We start from the raw sequence: 21,739 nt of genomic DNA, 5'->3' as shown, positions 1-21,739 counted from the left end.
AAAATGTTGATCTTCCTCCAAGTAGAAGAGAATTCCTCCTGTCTGATTGCATTTGATCGGCCTTTTCCTACCTTTGGTCTTGAACAGAACCAGCTCTTAACTGGATCTCAAGCCTGCCAACCTTCAGACTGGAACTACACCATTGGCTCTCCTAGGTTTTCAGTTTGACAATTTACCACGCAGATCTTAGAACTTGTCAGCCTCCTTATAGTAAATCTCCTTATATTCATGTTCATTCTGTTTTGTTTGTTTGTTTGTTTGTTTTCAGAACCCTGACTAACACACCAGGTTTAGGGAAGCCAGACTCCACTGGTTATTGGAAACTCTAAATGGCCTGTCTGCTTTTCGAGTGGTTCACATATTGAATAGGACTAAGCTTTCAAGTTTGGAAGCAGCAAGACACATTATAACATCACTAGAAAGGTAAGGAATGAAGTGCTAACACTGAAAGACAATAAACAAGCCTATGGTCACTCTACTGATTTTATAGTGTATAATAATATCACTTCTTGGCCTTCATTTTCTAGCCTGAAAAATACATGATGTTGTTTGTTTAATTATTTTACAGTGTAAAATTTTTATGTTTAGAATTAGCCAACTAGACACAGTTCAGATTACTCCAATTCTGTTGGCAACACCCAAAGCATCATAGTCAGGAGCCAGTTCAACAAATGCCTTCTTCTCTCCATCAGGCCTGATCAGGGTGTTGTCCTTGGCCATGTTAATGTCATAGAGCTCCTTCACAGCCTGTTTGATCTGGTGCTTGTTGGCCTTGACATCACAATTAATAGAAGTGTATTGTCTTCTATATTCTTCATGGCTGACTTGGTAGTCAGGAGGAACTTAGTGACGGCATTGGGGTCAAGCTTATTTCTCCTGGGGGCACTCTTCAAAGGATATTTACGCTCCCTTCAGAGCCACAATGTCTCCGGCAGGTAGAAGGTGGGTAATGTATGGATCTTCTTTTCTGTGTGTGGCTGTGGACGCCTTTCAGTACTGTTTTCTTGGCCTTCAAAAACTTTGCTTTAGCTTTGGGAGGGGCAGGGCTTTCTTCTTTGCTTTCAGTGTCATCTTCATGAAAGCCATGATGTTATACACTGAGTGGCCAGATTATTATGACCACCTGACATTTGTAGGCCAATTAGCTATAATTTCCCGCTGAAGTTGCTGGAGGGCCAGATCATTATAAACATCTGAATAACACCTAAGTATCGTTGCTGATCAAGTTCATCCTATCATGTTGATGGTGTATTCCAATGGAAATGGCTTCTTCCAATAAGACAATGCGCCATGCCATGGTGCTCGTATTGTGCAGGAGTGGTTTCAAGAACCTGAGGGAGACTTTACCTTGCTTAGGTGGCCCCCACAATCACCAGATCTCAATCCAATTGAGCATTTGTGGGACAAAGTTAAAAGAGCCATCAGGCAGCTGGTTCCACAACCATCAAATCTCACAGAACTGGACAGTGCTATTCATCAGGCATGGTGTCAGATTCCTCACATCACCTTTCAACATCTCATGGAGTCAATGCCAAGAAGAATCCCCGCAGTATTGAAGGCAAACGGTGGCCCAACCAAGTACTGATGGGGTGGTCATAATAATCTGGCCAGTCATAATAATCTGGCCACTCAGTGTATATTTAGCATGGCCTAATACAGCAATTTTCTCTACTAGATATTTTTTAAAGACCTTGACTAGAATGGGACACAGGATCCTTCAGTCCGCAGGCCGACACTCTATCCACTGAGCCAAACAGGCTAGGGCTCTACTCACTTGATTTTTTTTAAATGTTCTTTGGATTTTCTGTAGCTTCTTCCAGCCTTTTTTTTTTTTTTTTGAGGAAATCAGAACTTGCAATAATGTTATAAGTTTAGAGATATATTGGTTTTGTGTAAAAAGGAAAATGTTTGGATTTGCTTACCCAAATATAGACTTTTCAATTCTTCAGCACTTTTTCGGCCTTCCCTCATTTTGGTAGTCCCTCAGATGGGGGTGTGCTCAAAGTCTTGAATGAGCTCTAATGGGGTTAATTCAAATGATAGGCTAGAACAAGAACACATAACCAGAGTAAGGTTTTTGACTCATGTTTCCTGCTTTCTCTATAATGACTAATCATTTAGATGCCCCAAACGAGTGGTCTTCCAGATTTTTTTCATTACTTCTTTACTAAATCCTAATACTTTAAAAGTGATAGCACAATTTTCACCAGATCAATTTCTATATTTCTGTATAACTTCAATCTGCCTTCTACATACTTTGTTTACACTAATAAAAAATTGAAGGAAGAAAAATGGATATTGTATCATATTGCCCTTCTTTCATCCAGTAGCCTAAGATCTTGTAATGGCTTTGTAAAATCAGAATATAGTTAGTTTCCTGGGTAACCATGACTCTATGCGGGAAATTCCCATCCTCTTTTCTTTCTATAATGAATCAACCTTTAACATGCTATGAAAATTCTCAAATATATGGGCACTGATTTTTTTAAAGCAATTGCAATTCTATGTAAACAGGCTTTTCCAGCTCAGCCAGTTTGGCTCAGTGGTTGAGAGTCAACCCATGAACCAAGAGGTTACCAATTTGATTCCCACTCAGGGCACATGTCCGTGTTGTGGGCTCGATCCCCAGTAGGAGGTGTGCAGGAGGAAGGCAATCAATGTATTTCTCTCTCACTGATGTTTCTATCTCACTATCTGTCTCCCTTCCTCTCTCTAAAATCAATAAAAATGTATTTTTTAAAGAGAGGATTTTCCATTTAAAAATATTTGTATTTTTAAACACATCTTACACACACAAAATTGTTTTGAAAAGAGTTCCACAATTTTCTCATATGAGAAGAGGAATAGTAAATTTGTAAATAACATTTAAAGTTATCCTCAAAAAACATCGTCTACTGTCCCATTTGAATTTTATTTGTAGGAAAAAATTATACTTTTGTTGTTGTTGTTGTTGTTAATCTTCACCCAAGGATATTTTTCTCCATTGATTTTTAGGGAGAGTGAAAGGGAGGGGAGAGGAGGAGAGAGAAAAAAGAGAGAGAAGCATCAATGTGAGAGAGACACATCAATTGGCTGCCTCCTGCATGTGGCCCGGGATGAACCTGCAACCATGGTATGTACCCTTGACCAGAATTGATCCCGGGACCCTTCAGTCCATGGGCGGATGTTCTATCCACTGAGAAAACTAGCTAGGGCTCATTATGTATTTCCTAATAATAGAATGTTCTATTACATAACCACAGTACAGTTATTAACTTCATTAGTTTAACATTAATACAAAGCTTTGATCTACTCTACCTTCCATAAACCAATTTTATCAATTAACCAGTAATAGTCTTTTCTAGCACTTTTTTTGACTATTTAGCACAGAATCCAGTCTAGGATCAGGTATTGCATTTAATTGTCATGTCTCTTTAGTCTGTAACATTAGTAAGTCTTTCTTTGATGACTTAAAGATTTTAGAAGAATATAGTCCTCCTTTCTTTTGTTTTGATTGGATATTTCTAATTTGTAGCTGTCTAATATTTTCTCATGTTTAGATTCATATTATGCATTCCTGGCTAGAAAACTGCATAACTGATGCTGTATGCTTCTTAGAGCATAAGGTTGTTGGGCACAGGATATCTATCTGCCTCCCCATTTGCCCCCCATGGGTGACGTAAAGTTTGTTCACCCAAACAAGAATTTTTCTGATTTTTCCTATTTACAGTTACTATTTTTCTCTAAAAACAAATAAGCAGTCCATGGAGAGATACTTTGAGGACAATGTAAATATTCTGATCCTCATGAAAATTTCCTGTTTTAGCATCAATTGATAATTCCTGCCTAAACCAGTCTTAGCCATGATGGTTGGAAAATGATGATTTTCCAACCCCAGTGTTCCTTCCACATTAAACATTCAATACTCAAACCCCCTTATCTTTCAAAACAGCTTTATTGGCTGTTCTCTCTAAATGAGGATGCTAGTGTGACACACTGCAGTCAAAATGAGCTTGCTTGTCTCAATGGGGATAATAAAGAGCCTGGGAATAGCATAAACTAGATGGGGGCACTGACCCAGCATAGATATGGAACAGATGTAACTAATAGAATCCATAGCAGAGCCTTGTGGCAATCAGAAACTGCAATTCACAGGGATTTTGGGCATTATATAATTGAGTCAGAGTGCAAGGACAGAAACAGATGAGCATCCCAGAGGTCCTTATACAACTGACAAAACTCTTGGTTTAAAAACTGACTTCATCTATCAAAATCAAGAGTCATAACCTTTCACCCAATGACCAGATCTGGGTTGATTTATAGACCTAAAGTAACATAAATGAAGAGGAGGCCAGGTACCATTAAAGAAGAACACCAAAAATATGTATGCATTTTCTACTTCGCCTTTCCTCAGTGAACCTGCAGCCATTTTATCTGGGAAAAGGGAAATACCTCAACTTTGGGAGAATAGTAAATCTTAGTTCTTTTTCTTTAAAATATATTTTATTGATTTTTTACAGAGAGGAAGGGAGAGGGATAGAGAGTTAGAAACATTGATGAGAGAGAAACATCGATCAGCTGCCTCCTACACACCTCCTCCTGGGGATGTGCCTGCAACCAAGGTACATGCCCTTGACTGGAATCAAACCTGGGACCTTTAGGTCCGCAGGCCGACGCTCTATCCACTGAGCCAAACCAGTCAGGGCTAAATCTTAGTTCTGAATTAACACTAGTTTCAGGACAGCTAGAACAATATAGTCATCAGTCATAGACTTTTAGGATGGAGATTGACAAGATGTAAGTACAGTTTTGATCCTAGTCAGTCTCACCATAAGCCCAATGAAACCACCAAAACTAATCCAGTGGAAATATCTTCAGTACCTGATAAATGAAATGCACATCCTCCACAAATGACAGAAAGAGGCTTTTAAGAGTAAGAGAGGGTCAAGTAGAAACTCCTTTAGCTGTGTATCCCTAACAAGAAAGCAATACTGCCTCCCTCATAGAATTGCAGAGATAAATGTTACCATCAATGCCTTGAAAGATGGTATACTAATGACTTAATTCATATTTGGCTACTTTAAAGGGCAAGCATGTCTCAAAGTGACCATTGATGATCACTAATTGTACACCAATTCTAATTGTGGCTACTGTTACAGATATGATCTCAGAACCACTTGGCAAGTAGCTATTGATCTAATGAAAGCATTTTCTCTATGTATCAATCAGGACTGGGACTACGGTGAGGTAAGTGAAGTACTCACCTCAAAATTTAAGGGATTGCCAAAAACTAAGTAACCAAAATAATACTTTAAAGCAGTATTTTATAAAACTAAAATTAATACAAAAAACAAAATAGCAAAGTGTTACATAGAGACAGAAACAACAACAATCAGAGAACACCAGAAGCAGAACACTTTCATTGTCTTGCAACAGTGGATATCAACTCTTCAACCATACGCCACTAATTTCCAGGGAATCTTTAACATCTCAGAATTTCACAAACAAGATGAACACGAAAAGACCCACACCAAGACACATCATAATTACCATGGCAAATGTTCAGGACAAAGAGAGAATCTTACAGGCTGCAAGAGAGAGACAGAAAGTTACATACAAGGGATCTCCCATTAGATTATCAAATGATTTCTCAACAGAAACACATCAGGCCAGAAAAGAATGGACAGAAATTTACAAAGTGATGCAAAGCAAAGGACTGAATCCAAGAATACTCTATCCAGCAAGGCTATCATTCAAAATTGAAGGGAAAATAAGAAGCTTCACAGACAAAAAAAGGCTAAGGGAGTTTATCACCACCAAGCCAGCAATGCAAGAAATGCTAAAGGGACTGGAAGATATCAAAGGGGAGATTGACAACAATACAATCATAGTAGGGGACTTTAATACACCACTGACATCACTGGATAAATCCTCTAGACAAACAATCAGCAAAGAAACAGCAATCCTAAATGACTCACTAGATCAGATGGAATTAATTGACATCTTCAGAACATTTCACCCCAAAGCCACGGAATATACATTCTTCTCAAGGGCTTATGGGACATCTTCAAAAATAGACCACATATTGGGTCACAAACAAAGTCTCCCTAAATTCAAGAAGATTGAAATCATACCAAGCATCTTCTCAGACCACAAAGGCATAATATTAGAAATAAACTACAATAAAAACAACCCAGCCAAAACCGGTTTGGCTCAGTGGATAGAGGTCGGCCTGCGGACTGAAAGGTCCTGGGTTCGATTCCGGTCAAGGGCATGTACCTTGGTTGCGGGCACATCCCCAGTGGGGAGTGTGCTGGAGGCAGCTGATCGATGTTTCTCTCTCATCGATGTTTCTAGCTCTCTATCTCTCTCCCTTCCTCTCTGTAAAAAAATCACTAAAATATATTAAAAAAAAAACCCAAAATACTCAAACACTTGGAAGCTGAATAGCATGTTATTAAATATTGATTGGGTTACCAATGAGATCAAAGAAGAACTTAAAAATATCCTGGAAACTAATGACAATGAAAACACAACAATCCAAAACCTATGGGACACAGTGAAAGCAGTCCTGAGAGGGAAGTTTATAGGTCTACAGGCCTATCTCAAAAAACAAGAAAAAATGGTAGTAAATCATCTAACTCTACATCTCAAAGAATTAGAAAGAGAGCAACAAGAAAACCCCAGAGTGAGCAGAAGGAAGGAGATAATAAAGATTAGAGCAGAAATAAATGACATAAAGACAAAAAAAATTACAAAAGATCAATGAAACCAAGACCTGGTTCTTTGAAAGGATAAACAAGATTCATGACCATCTAGGCAGGCTCACCAAGAAGAAAAGAGAGAGGACCCAAATAAACAAAATCAGAAATGATAGAGGCGAAATAACAACAGACCCCACAGAAATACAAATGATTGTTAAAAAATACTATGGACAGCTCTGCTCCAACAAGCTAGACAACCTGGAGGAAATGGACAAATTCCTAGAAAAATACAACATTCCAAAACTCAATCAGGAAGAATCTGAAAATCTCAACAGGCCAATAACTATGGAAGAAATTGAAGAAGTCATCAAAAAGCTTCCAGCAAACAAAAGCCCAGGACCAGATGGCTTCACAGGGGAGTTTTACCAAACATTCAAGGAAGAACTAAAACCTATCCTCCCCACACTACTACAAAAAATTCAAGAGGAAGGAACACTTCCAAGTTCATTCTATGAAGACAGCATCACCCTAATACCAAAACCAGGTAAAGACAACACAATGAAAGAGAATTACAGGCCAATATCCCTCATGAACATAGATGCAAAAATCCTCAACAAAATCTTAGCAAATTGGATCCAGCAGTACATCAGAAAGATCATACACCATGACCAAGTAGGATTTATCCCAGGGATGCAAGGATGGTACAATATCTGCAAATCAATAAACATGATACTTCACATAAACAAACTGAAAGAAAAAAACCACATGGTCATATCAATTGATGCGGAAAAAGCATTTGACAAAATTCAACACCCATTTTTGATAAAAACTCCCAGCAAGGTGGGAGTAGAAGGATCATACCTCAACATAATTAAAGCCATATATGACAGGCCCACAGCCAACATCATACTCAATGGACAAAAACTAACACCATTTCCCTTAAGAACAGTAACAAGACTGGGATGCCCACTCTCACCACTCCTGTTCAACATAGTACTGGAAGTATTAGCCATTGCAATTAGACAAGAAGAAGAAATAAAAGGCATCCAAATTGGAAAAGAGGAAGTAAAACTGTCTTTATTTGCAGACGACGTGATATTATACATACAAAACCCTAGAGACTCCATCAAAAAGCTACTAGACTTAATACATGAATTTGGCAATGTAGCAGGATACAAAATTAACCCCAAGAAATCTGAGGCATTTCTATACACCAATAGTGAACTTTCAGAAAGAGAGATTACAAAAACAATCCCATTTACCATTGCACCAAAAAAATTAAGATACCTAGGAATAAACTTAACTAAAGAGGTAAAAGACCTTTACTCAGAAAACTACAGGACGTTGAAAAAAGATGTAGAGGAAGACATAAACAGATGGAAGAACATACCGTGTTCATGGATTGGTAGAATCATCATTAAAATGTCCATACTACACAAAGCAATCTATAAATTCAACGCACTTCCCATTAAAATACCAACGGCATACTCCACAGATCTAGAACGAATTCTCCAAGAATTCATCTGGAATAAAAAAAGACCCCGAATAGCTGCAGCAATCCTGAAAAAGACCAAAGTAGGTGGGATCTCAATACCAGATATCAAGATATATTACAAAGCCACTGTTCTCAAAACTGCCTGGTACTGGCACAAGAACAGGCACATAGATCAATGGAATAGAATAGAGAGCCCAGAAATCAGCCCGAACCAATATGCTCAATTAATATTTGACAAAGATGGCAAGAACATACAATGGAGCCAAAATAGTCTCTTCAATAAATGGCGTTGGGAATTTTGGACAGATATATGCAAGAAAATGAAACTAGACCACCAACTTACACCATACACAAAAATAAACTCAAAATGGATAAAGGACTTAAATGTACGATGAGAAACCATAAAAATTCTAGAAGAATCCAAAGGCAACAAAATCTCAGACATATGCCGAAGCAATTTCTTCACTGATACAGCTCCTAGGGCACTTGAAACTAAAGAGAAAATGAAGAAATGGGACTACATCAAAATAAAAAGCTTCTGCACAGCAAAAGAAACCATCAACAAAACACCAAGAAAGCCCACTGCATGGGAAAACATATTTGCCAATGTCATATCTGATAAGGGCCTAATCTCCAAAATTTATAGGGAACTCATACAACTTAACAAAAGGAAGATAAACAATCCAATCAAAAAATGGGCAAAGGACCTAAATAGACACCTTTCAAAAGAGGACTTTCAGAAAGCCAAGAGACATATGAAAACATGCTCAAAGTCACTAATCATCCGAGAGATGCAAATCAAAACAACAATGAGGTACCATCTCACACCTGTCAGAATGGCTATCATCAACAAATCAACAAACGACAAGTGCTGGAGAGGATGTGGAGAAAAAGGAACACTCGTGCACTGCTGGTGGGAATGCAGACTGGTGCAGCCACTATGGAAGACAGTATGGAGTTTCCTCAAAAAAACTAAAAATGGAACTCCCATTTGACCCTGTGATCCCACTTCTAGGAATATATCCCAAGAAACCAGAAACACCAATCAGAAAGGATATATGCACCCCTATGTTCATGGCAGCACAATTCACCATAGCTAAGATCTGGAAACAGCCTAAGTGCCCATCAGTAGATGAATGGATTAGAAAACTGTGGTACATCTACACGATGGAATACTATGCTGCTCTAAAAAGGAAGGAACTCTTACCATTTGCAACGGCATGGATGGAACTGGAGAGCATTATGCTAAGTGAAATAAGCCAGTCAATGAAGGAAAAATACCACATGATCTCACTCATTCATGGATAATAGAGACCATTATAAACTTTTGAACAATAATGGATACAGAGGCAGAGCTGCCTCAAACAGATTGTCAAACTGCAGCAGGAAGGCTGGGGAGGGTTGGGGGGCAGGAGGTAGGGGGGTAAGAGGTCAACCGAAGGACTTGTATGCATGCATATAAGCATAACCAATGGACATAAGATACTGGGGGGTAGGGGAGGCCAGGGGATTGTCAAGGGCGGGGGAACAGGAGACATTTGTAATACCCTTTGTGATACTTTAAGCAATAAAATAAATAAATAGATAAATAAATAAAATTTAAAAAAAGAGAGAAAATGAAACTAGACCACCAAGTTACACCATACACAAAAATAAACTCAAAATGGATAAAGGACTTAAATGTACGATGAGAAACCATAAAAATTCTAGAAGAATCCAAAGGCAACAAAATCTCAGACATATGCCGAAGCAATTTCTTCACTGATACAGCTCCTAGGGCACTTGAAACTAAAGAAAAAATGAACAAATGGGACTACATCAAAATAAAAAGCTTCTGCACAGCAAAAGAAACCATCAACAAAACAACAAGAAAGCCCACTGCGTGGGAAAACATATTTGCCAATGTCATATCTGATAAGGGCCTAATCTCCAAAATTCATAGGGAACTCATACAACTTAACAAAAGGAAGATAAACAATCCAATCAAAAAATGGGCAAAGGACCTAAATAGACACCTTTCAAAAGAGGACATTCAGAAAGCCAAGAGACATATGAAAACATGCTCAAAGTCACTAATCATCCGAGAGATGCAAATCAAAACAACAATGAGGTACCATCTCACACCTGTCAGAATGGCTATCATCAACAAATCAACAAACGACAAGTGCTGGAGAGGATGTGGAGAAAAAGGAACACTCGTGCACTGCTGGTGGGAATGCAGACTGGTGCAGCCACTATGGAAGACAGTATGGAGTTTCCTCAAAAAAACTAAAAATGGAACTCCCATTTGACCCTGTGATCCCACTTCTAGGAATATATCCCAAGAAACCAGAAACACCAATCAGAAAGGATATATGCACCCCTATGTTCATGGCAGCACAATTCACCATAGCTAAGATCTGGAAACAGCCCAAGTGCCCATCAGTAGATGAATGGATTAGAAAACTGTGGTACATCTACACGATGGAATACTATGCTGCTGTAAAAAAGAAGGAACTCTTACCATTTGCAACGGCATGGATGGAACTGGAGAGCATTATGCTAAGTGAAATAAGCCAGTCAATGAAGGAAAAATACCACATGATCTCACTCATTCATGAATAATAAAGACCATTATAAACTTATGAACAAAAATAGATACAGAGGCAGAGCTGCCTCAAACAGACTGTCAAACTGCAGCGGGAAGGCTGGGGAAGTTAGGGGGGCAGAAGGGAGGGGGTAAGAGATCAACTGAAGGACTTATATGCATGCATATAAGGATAACCAATGGACATAAGACACTGGGGGGTAGGGTGTCCAGGGGATTGTCAAGAGTGGGGGGGGAAAAAGGAGACATATGTAATACCCTTTGTAATACTTGAAGCAATAAAAAAAAGATATGATATTGGCCCCAAGATGTATGTTGGAAGCAAACAGGATTCCAGGGTTGTAAGGAGTCCTAGGATAGAGATAAGCACAGGGGTTATTCTAGACATAAATCACCACATTTTATCCATTCAACTAGGATTGGATAAAAAATTAAAGGCACATTTCTTTCAGAAAATCCAAGTAGAATTCAGTAAATGCACAATGAAGTATCATGATTTTGCATTTATTTCATAGAAAAATAAGTGATATACCTCAGACTTCTTTATGTTTATACACGTACACCCAATAGTTTCTTTGATGTCATCAGTATAAAGGCACACTATTACCAGTTTTTAATAAGGAGTAAGAGTGATATAGTGAATATTTCATTTTGTGGAGTTGGCAAAAAGATTATTTTTAAGTTTACTTCAATGGAAAAGTATGAAATAATAAAAGATGAAAGACCAATTCATGTTCTCAGTGCTGGTTAATTCAGAAGCCTCAATGGTCTCATTTTTATCTGCTTTCTGAAATTTTTCTAATATAATTGATGTAGGTTTCTGTTTTATTGCATTGCCAGATTAGAAGTGTTTGATATAAGTTTATGTACTCAGTATAATTTCATTATGTCATCCAGTCTTTGTTCATCTCACTGTCAGTTAATGGCTTAAAGTTGGCTCTTCGGGAAATCTTAATTCACTATTATTTAACTACTGCATTAAAATATAATGAGGGAGGTACTTCATCATCTACTATTTGAAATAATTTCATAAACCCTATACATGCAGAGCTACAGCAACTTAGTTTGGTTGAATTTTAAATTATTGAGTCTAATTCATAACAATGTCACAAAAACAATATTGCAAGCCCCATGAACCAGATTCATTTCCTGGAATTAAGAGAACAGGAATTACTTCTAAAACAGTTCTAAGGACATCGGTGGCATTCACAGGATCAGATAGATAAGAAGTACAATATTATCAAATCCAGTAGTCCAAGTAACTGTTACAGAACTAATAGAAGGGATTTTAGTCATGTGCACTGGAGAGTACATAGGCCTCAACTGTAAATCAGGAGGCAATACTAGAGGAAGTACATAGAAGGAAGTTTGTTCCCGCTTTCCTCAGTGATGTTGTTTTCCATATAATGAAGGAGAAAAATCTACAAGGGGTGACCTGTGGAATTTGAGAAATAAAGTAAATATGTCTCAGAAAGTACTAATTTGCTTCAGAGCGTATTTCTAAGAAACTGTGGTAATGAATTATGCAGAAGTTGTTTAACTCACAGTTCCCTCTGAGGGCAAGGCTGCTGGGAGCTTCCCATCAAATTACAGAGCAGGGAACTTTTGTGTTTAAATGCAAACAAACTTATCAAGACCATGGTGTTTCAGGATATGAACAACAAAGGAAAGTACAATAAATAAAATTCTCTTACAATAAAATTTGTCAAACTTTTAAAGTAAAGTAGCTATCAAAAGAATTTTGCATAATACCTTACCCCAGGGGGTTGAAATCAAAGTTTTACAAATTCTTAATCTCCCTACAAAGTTGGAAAAGAAGTTATAGCACTTTAGCAGCACAAGAGAGCACATCATTTATCCATTCAATAAATGTTTATTTAGCACCTACTACATGTAAAATTCTGTGTAAAGCACAGAAGATACAAAATCAAGTAAGATATGATATTGGCCCCCAAGATGTCTGTTGGAAGGAAACAGGATTCCAGTCATGTAAGGAGTCCTAGGATATAGATAAGCACAGGGGCTATTCTATAACATCTTGGCATCCTTTCTCACCTACCACCCAAAAATGTACAGATGGAAATAAAAAATGATGGAAAAAGGGAAGGTCAAAAGAGCAGAGGACAGCTAAATCAGCCAGAAATTCATAATGAAGAAATTGACCAGATTGATTTCTTCAACAAATGAATTGCTAGAAAAAAAAGTGGGGAGGGAACCTTACATTCAATGAAACTTAAAAAAAAACAACAACAATACCATAACAAGCAAATGTAATATGTGAAATTTGTTAAAATCTTAATTCAAACAAATCAAAAACTATGGGACACAGGGAAAAGTGAACACTATCTGGATAGTAGATATTAAGAAATCATTGTCAAAAGTTTTAAAGTGGATAATGGTATTGGGGTTGTGCTCATTTTTTAAAGAGTTCTTATCTTTTAGAGACTATTACAGATGAAGTAATAGGACAGCTGAGATTTGCCTTCAAATGGTCCAGTAGGGTAGAGGTGGAGAACTCTCGGCCCACAGACCATATAAGATCCGCGAAGTCATTTGGTCTGGCCCTGCCAAGGCATTAGGGGTAAGTTAATTAAATGTTTGACCAAATATAGCAGGCTAATTTTTAAGTTATAGCAGATAATTTTGTATGGCCTGAGAATGATGTTATAAATATCCAAACAGTTCTTGGCAGAAAAAAGGTTCCTCACCCCTGCAGTATAGTATGGTCATATGGTGGTTCATTATATTATTCTTTCTACTTCTGTGTATGTTTGAAATTTTCCATATTAAACAATCAACCTGGGTAGTCAGAGAGGGTTTACCAAAGGAGGTTGTTTTTTTTCTTTCATATTTAAGTTTTATTTATTTATTTTTTATTGCTTAAAGTATTACAAAGAGTATTACATATGTCTCCTTTTTTTTTCCCCCCGCCCTTGACAATCCCCTGGCCCGAAGTGAGATTTGAAAGTTGACAAGAGCTATTTAAGTAAAAGGAATGGCCATCTTCTCATCTCAAAGAACTTGGAAATAATATTACCCCCCTTTTTTAAAAAATATATTTTTTATTGATTTTTTACAGAGAAGAAGGAAGAGGGACAGAGAGTTAGAAACATCGATCAGCTGCCTCCTGCACGCCCCCCACTGGGGATGTGCCCGCAACCAAGGTACATGCCCTTGACCGGAATCAAACCTGGGACCCTTGAGTCCGCAGGCCGACGCTCTATCCACTGAGCCAAACCGGTTCGGCAATGTTACCCTTTGTAAAATAACATTTAAAATATGAAATATATTATATATAATCATGTATTTAATGTAAATGCACAGTTTAAGGAATAATAATGAATGTAAATCTGTGGTCCCCCACCCAGATTGGAAAGTGTGCCTTTAAGACTTCCATGCTACTCAGCCTATCGTCCCCTTCCATCCACCTTCAGGAGCTAGTCACTCTCTCCTGAATTTTGTGCTAATTATTCCTTGCTTATCTTTATAGCTTTTGTCACATTTGTTTATCTCCAAAAAATATGATATTATTTAGTTTTACCTGGTTTTGAACACCACATAAATGAAATTATATTGCATGTGTTCAAGGCTGTTTTTCAGATTTATCCATGATTTTATATGTACTTGTAGATCATTATTTTTGTTGTTGGTATTCCATTTTATGAATATGGCATAATTTGTTCATCCATTCTACTATTGTTGCTACTATAAGTAATCATTTACATCTCCTTGGAGCACAGGGGAAAGAGTTTTGCTAAGGTATAACGGCTGAAGAGTGGAATTTATGGGTAGGATTAAGATTGCTTTGTTGAGATGTCAACTAATTAACTCAACTCATAATGGAAGGAGACTGTCAACGCCACTGTCACTTAGCTAATGGTGTTAGCACACTCAATAATGTTTATTAGGAAGATGGCGGCGATATAGGCAGACGTGTCCCAGGTCGAGTCCCGGAGCAAATGGAGTGAGCAGCTGAAACTAATAACACCCACACCGAATTGGCGAAATTGCTCAGCTGGTGAGACGGTTTGCAGCCGGGAAGAGCAGAACTCCCATGGAAAGGTAAAAAAAACCAGGTATTTGGGCAGGAAAGTTTGCCAGACCTCTGAGCCCAGAGAGTCTGAGGGAGACCACGTGGCAGACAGCCATGTCCCTTGGGACAGGCACAGCCCCTGACTGGGGAAAGGAGAACCGCGGGATTCCTGGCGCCGCTGGGGGAATTGAAAGCTGGGTTCTGTGATCACAGAGGACTGAGCCTAAAGGGGGCAGCCTGAAGAGCTGACCAGACCATGCAGTCCCAGTAAGAGAAGAAGCTTACAGAAACCAAGCCTTCCCTGTTACCCCGGCCAGCATTTGTTTGTTTGTTTTCACTGAATCCTGTTCATGGGACATTTCGGATACAGACACTCACCTGTGCTGAAGAGAGGGAGAGTGTGCGGAGGAGTGGAATCTGGGGAGAGACTGAGGAGAGAAGGGGGGCCGGGAGAGGTGGCAGTGAATTGAGTGCTGAGACACCCCTGAGCCCAGGACTGGGGCAGCCATTCTCTCCGGAGAGTGAGACTCCTCCCCCCAGCCCCCAGGCAAGGAGCACAGCCACACCCAGATTCCACCCTGTACGAGATCAAGGATTAAAATAACCTGATCAGTCCCTGGGAGTTAACAGGGTCTGGCCTATAGAGGGATTTTCAATCCCAGCAACAACACAGCGCCGGTAACTAACTATTACGCAGCCAGCTCTGGGAAGTGAACTTCCGCTGGACAGAGAGGCCCTATAGCCTCAGAGGCCAACCCCAGAACACTGCCACCCAGAGGCTGACCCACAAACTGACTCTTTGCTAAACACAAAATAAGGCAGTCTGGGAAACAAATGCGGCCTGCTTTAAAATAAGGACTGTGGTTTACAACACAGAGGAACAGTGTATCGCAGGGGAACTCAACACTCTCCTGAATACCTGGCAGGTCTAAGGCGAGCCACACTGAAGAATAGAAGAACCGAAGGACCTTCATTACTGCAATTTTTTTTTTCTTTTTTCACCTTTTAACTAAGAAAACAATTTTTTTTTCTTTTTTTTTCTTCTTTTTTTTCTTTTCTTTTTTTTTCTTCTTTTTCCATCACCTGATTTTACCCTTTTAATTACTACCTTCTTATTCTTAACCAGTATTATTACTGCTACAATTTTACCATTTTTTAAAGTGCCATTTTATTTTCTCTTTATTTTATTTTGGGATTAGTGTTCTCCATTTTATTTTCATCGTTATATTATTGGTTGTTTCTAGTTTGCATTCATCTCCAGAGAGCTGTTGCTGGAATTTTTTGGGATTAATGGCCGTTCTATAGGAGTATTCTCCTCATATAAAAAGTCTCTTCCCCTCTTCCACTTCATTCTCTCTTTTCGCTCTTTTTTGTTTTCTTTTCTTTTCTTTTCTCGCTTTTATTTTCCCCCCTCCTTTTTCCCAATTTCATTTTTGCACTCCTTTTTTTGGTCCCTACTTTTCTTTTCTTTTTTCTCTTTTATCTTTTTCTCTTCCTTCTTCCTTATCCCCTAATTCTCTTAATTCGGGTGGTCACCTTTATTTGGGGTTATTAATATCGTGAATATATTTGTGTATAGTGCCTGGTACGTGGTGCCTTGTTGTGTGGTATTTTGTGCCTTTAAATCAACGCAGCAGAACCAAGCAACAGCAACCTCCTGAGCACCACACCCTCTGCTGAGGAACAGCAGCTGTACGTGAAACCTCGCCCCACCAGCCAGAAGAGCCACCACAGCTGTGAACAGCACCCACCAGAGGAGCTGCTGCCAACTGAAGAGCAGCTGCTACCGCAACCGCCCGAAGAGCAACCACAGACCAAGGAGTCACTGCCACCAAGGGAGCAACCACTGAACAACTCAATGTCTAGATATGTCAGTGAGATCAAACATGGGTAGACAAAGAAACCCCCAAAGGAAAGAGAAGGAGGACTCTCCAGAAAAGCAGCTAAGTAATACAGAGGCATGCAACATGACAGAAAAAGAATTCAGAATAAGGGTCCTAGAGTGCATAAACCGGATGGAGGAAAAAATCGACAACCTTTGCAAGAAGCAAGAAGAAACAGATGAAAAAATCGATAACATATGGAAGAAGCTAGAAGAAACAGATGAAAAAATCAACAACTTAAGTAAGACCCAAGAAGAAATGAAGAGTGATATAGCTGCAATGAAGAACTCCATTGAAAGTATCAACAGTAGACTAGGAGACGCAGAGGACCAAATTAGTGAATTAGAAGACAAGGAAGCAAAACACACCCAAAATGTACTGCAATTGGAGAAAAAAATTAAAAGACAGGAGGAGAGCCTAAGGGAGCTTTGAAACAACATGAAACAAAACAACATACGAATAATAGGGGTACCAGAACAACAGAAGGATAAACAAGGATTAGAAAACCTATTAGAAGAAATAATATCAGAAAACTTCCCTGAGGTGGGGAAGAAAAAAGTCACACAAGCCCAGAGAGTCCCAAACAAAGTGAACCCGAAAAGACCCACACCAAGACACATCATAATTACCATGGCAAATGTTCAGGACAAAGAGAGAATCTTACAGGCTGCAAGAGAGAGACGGAAAGTTACATACAAGGGATCGCCCATTAGATTGTCAAATGATTTCTCAACAGAAACACATCAGGCCAGAAAAGAATGGACAGAAATTTAAAAGTGATGCAAATCAAAGGACTGAATCCAAGAATACTCTATCCAGCAAGGCTATCATTCAAACTTGAAGGGGAAATAAGAAGCTTCACAGACAAAAAAAGGCTAAGGGAGTTTATCACCACCAAGCCAGCAATGCAAGGAATGCTATAGGTACTGGTATAAAAATAAGAAATAAAAAGCTCAGAAAGAAAACAGCCACACACAAAAAGAAATGGCTACAAACAAGTACCTTTCAATAATAACTTTAAACATAAATGGACTAAATGCTCCAAACAAAAGACACCGAGTGGCTGAATGGATAAAAAAACATGACCCATACATCTGCTGTCTACAAAAAACCCACCTCATTAGAAGGGACTCACACAGACTGAAAGTGAAAGGATGGAAAAATACCTTTCAGGCAAATGGAAAGGAAAAGAAAGCTGGGGTAGCAATACTTATATCGGACAAAATAGACCTCAAAGTGAAGGCCATAACAAGAGATAAGGAAGGCCACTTCATAATACTAAAGGGATCAATACAACAAGAAGATATAACCCTGGTAAACATATATGCACCCAATGCAGGAGCACCCAAATTCATAAAAAAAACTCCTGGAAGATATCAAAGGAGAGATCGACAACAATACAATCATAGTAGGGGACTTTAATACACCACTGACAGCACTGGATAAGTCCTCTAGACAAACAATCAGCAAAGATACAGCAATCCTGAATGACTCACTAGATCAGATGGACTTAATAGACATCTTCAGAGCACTTCACCCCAATGCCACGGAATATACATTCTACGCAAGTGCTCATAACACATATTCAAAAATAGACCATATATTGGGTCACAGGCAAAGTATCCCCAAATTCAAGAAGATTGAAATCATAAAAAGCGTCTTCGCAGACCACGATGGCATAATATTAGAAATAAACTACAATAAAAACAACCCAAAATACTCAAACAATTGGAAGCTGAATAGCATGCTATTAAATATTGATTGGGTTACCAATGAAATCAAAGAAGAAATTCAGAACATCCTGGAAACTGATGACAATGAAAACACAACAATCCCAAACCTATGGGACACAATGAAAGCAGTCCTGAGAGGGAAGTTTATAGCTCTATAGGCCTACCTCAAAAAAAAAAAAAAAAAAAAAAAAAAAAACACAAGAAAAAATGGTAGTAAATCATCTAACTCTACAACTCAAAGAATTAGAAAGAGAGCAACAAGAAAACCCCAGAGTGAGCAGAAGGAAGGAGATAATAAAGATTAGAGCAGAAATAAATGACATAGAGACCAAAAAAACAATACAGAAAATCAATGAAACCAAGAGCTGGTTCTTTGAAAGGATAAACAAGATTGACAAACCTCTAGCCAGACTCACCAAGAAGCAAAGAGAGAGGACCCAAATAAACAAAATCAGAAATGATAGAGGCGAAATAACAACAGACCCCACAGAAATACAAATGATTGTTAAAAAATACTATGGACAGCTCTGCTCCAACAAACTAGACAACCTGGAGGAAATGGACAAATTCCTAGAAAAATACAACTTTCCAAAACACAATCAGGAAGAATCTGAAAATCTCAACAGGCCAATAACTATGGAAGAAATTGAAGCAGTCATCAAAAAGCTTCCAGCAAAAAAAAGCCCAGGACCAGACGGCTTCACAGGGGAGTTTTACCAAACATTCAAGGAAGAACTAAAACCTGTCCTCCTTAGACTACTACAAAAAAATTCAAGAGGAAGGAACACTTCCAAGCACATTCTATGAAGCCAGCATCACCCTAATACCAAAACCAGGTAAAGACAACACAATGAAAGAGAATTACAGGCCAATATCCCTCATGAACATAGATGCAAAAATCCTCAACAAAATCTTAGCAAATCAGATCCAGCAGTACATCAGAAAGATCATACACCATGACCAAGTAGGATTTATCCCAGGGATGCAAGGATGGTACAATATCCGCAAATCAATAAACGTGATACATCACATAAACAAATTGAAAGAAAAAAACCACATGGTCATATCAATTGATGCAGAAAAAGCATTTGACAAAATTCAACACCCATTTTTGATAAAAACTCTCAGCAAGGTGGGAGTAGAAGGATCATACCTGAACATAATAAAAGCCATATATGACAGGCCCACAGCCAACATCGTACTCAATGGACAAAAACTAACACCATTTCCCCTAAGAACAGGAACAAGACAGGGATGCCCACTCTCACCACTCCTGTTCAACATACTACTGGAAGTGTTAGCCATTGCAATTCGGCAAGAAGAAGAAATAAAAGGCATCCAAATTGGAAAAGAGGAAGTAAATCTGTCCTTATTTGCTGACGACATGATATTATACATACAAAACACTAGAGACTCCATCAAAAAGCTACTAGACTTAATACATGAATTTGGCAATGTAACAGGATACAAAATTAACCCCAAGAAATCTGAGGCATTTCTATACACCAATAGTGAACTTTCAGAAAGAGAGATTATAAAAACAATCCCCTTTACCATCGCACCAAAAAAATTAAGCTACCTAGGAATAAACTTAACTAAAGAGGTAAAAGACCTCTACTCAGAAACTACAGGATGTTGAAAAAAGATATAGAGGAAGACATAAACAGATGGGAGAACATACCATGTTCATGGATTGGTATAATCAACATCATTAAAATGTCCATACTACGCAAAGCAATCTATAAATTCAACGCACTTCCCATTAAAATACCAACGGCATACTTCAGAGATCTAGAACGAACTCTCCAAAAATTCATCTGGAATAAAAAAAGACCCCGAATAGCTGCAGCAATCCTGAAAAAGAACAAAGTAGGTGGGATCTCAATACCAGATATCAAGTTGTATTACAAAGCCACTGTTCTCAAAACTGCCTGGTACTGGCACAAGAACAGGCACATAGATCAATGGAATAGAATAGAGAGCCCAGAAATCGGCCCAAACCAATATGCTCAATTAATATTTGACAAAGGAGGCAAGAACATACAATGGAGCCAAGATAGTCTCTTCAATAAATGGTGTTGGGAAAATTGGACCGATATATGCAAGAAAATGAAACTAGACCACCAACTTACACCATACACAAAAATAAACTCAAAATGGATAAAGGACTTAAATGTACGATGAGGAACCATAAAAATTCTAGAAGAATCCAAAGGCAACAAAATCTCAGACATATGCCGAAGCAATTTCTTCACTGATACAGCTCCTAGGGCACTTGAAACTAAAGAAAAAATGAACAAATGGGACTACATCAAAATAAAAAGCTTCGCCCTGACCGGTTTGGCTCAGTGGATAGAGCGTCGGCCTGCAGACTCAAGGGTCCCAGGTTCGATTCCGGTCAAGGGCACGTACCTTGGTTGCGGGCACATCCCCAGTTGGGAGTGTGCAGGAGGCAGCTGATCGATGTTTCTCCTCATTGATGTTTCTGACTTTCTATCCCTCTCCCTTCCTCTCTGTGAAGGACCAATAAAATATATATTTAAAATAAATAAATAAATAAATAAAATAAAAAAAAAATAAAAAGCTTCTGCACAGCAAAAGAAACCATCAACAAAACAATGAGAAAACCCACTATGTGGGAAAACATATTTGCCAATGTCATATCTGATAAGGGCCTAATCTCCAAAATTTATAGGGAACTCATACAACTTAACAAAAGGAAGATAAACAATCCAATCAAAAAATGGGCAAAGGACCTAAATAGACACCTTTCAAAAGAGGACATTCACAAAGCCAAGAGACATATGAAAACATGCTCAAAGTCACTAATCATCTGAGAGATGCAAATCAAAACAACAATGAGGTACCATCTCACACCTGTCAGAATGGCTATCATCAACAAATCAACAAACGACAAGTGCTGGAGAGGATGTGGAGAAAAAGGAACACTCGTGCACTGCTGGTGGGAATGCAGACTGGTGCAGCCACTATGGAAGACAGTATGGAGTTTCCTCAAAAAAACTAAAAATGGAACTCCCATTTGACCCTGTGATCCCACTTCTAGGAATATATCCCAAGAAACCAGAAACACCAATCAGAAAGGATATATGCACCCCTATGTTCATGGCAGCACAATTCACCATAGCTAAGATCTGGAAACAGCCTAAGTGCCCATCAGTAGATGAATGGATTAGAAAACTGTGGTACATCTACACGATGGAATACTATGCTGCTCTAAAAAGGAAGGAACTCTTACCATTTGCAACGTCATGGATGGAACTGGAGAGCATTATGCTAAATGAAATAAGCCAGTCAATGAAGGAAA

At 38.6% G+C, this 21,739-nt stretch overlaps 1 pseudogene; it reads right to left on the bottom strand.

The window, feature by feature from the left end:
* Positions 1-609: 609 nt before the first annotated feature.
* On the bottom strand, positions 610-1,971 carry LOC118654410 (annotated as a pseudogene).
* Between the last annotated feature and the right edge of the window lie 19,768 nt (positions 1,972-21,739).

Source organism: Myotis myotis, unplaced genomic scaffold (assembly GCF_014108235.1).
Source record: "Myotis myotis isolate mMyoMyo1 unplaced genomic scaffold, mMyoMyo1.p scaffold_m19_p_4, whole genome shotgun sequence".
Taxonomy (NCBI): Eukaryota; Metazoa; Chordata; class Mammalia; order Chiroptera; family Vespertilionidae; genus Myotis; species Myotis myotis.
This window is presented reverse-complemented; position numbering and strand designations above follow the sequence as displayed.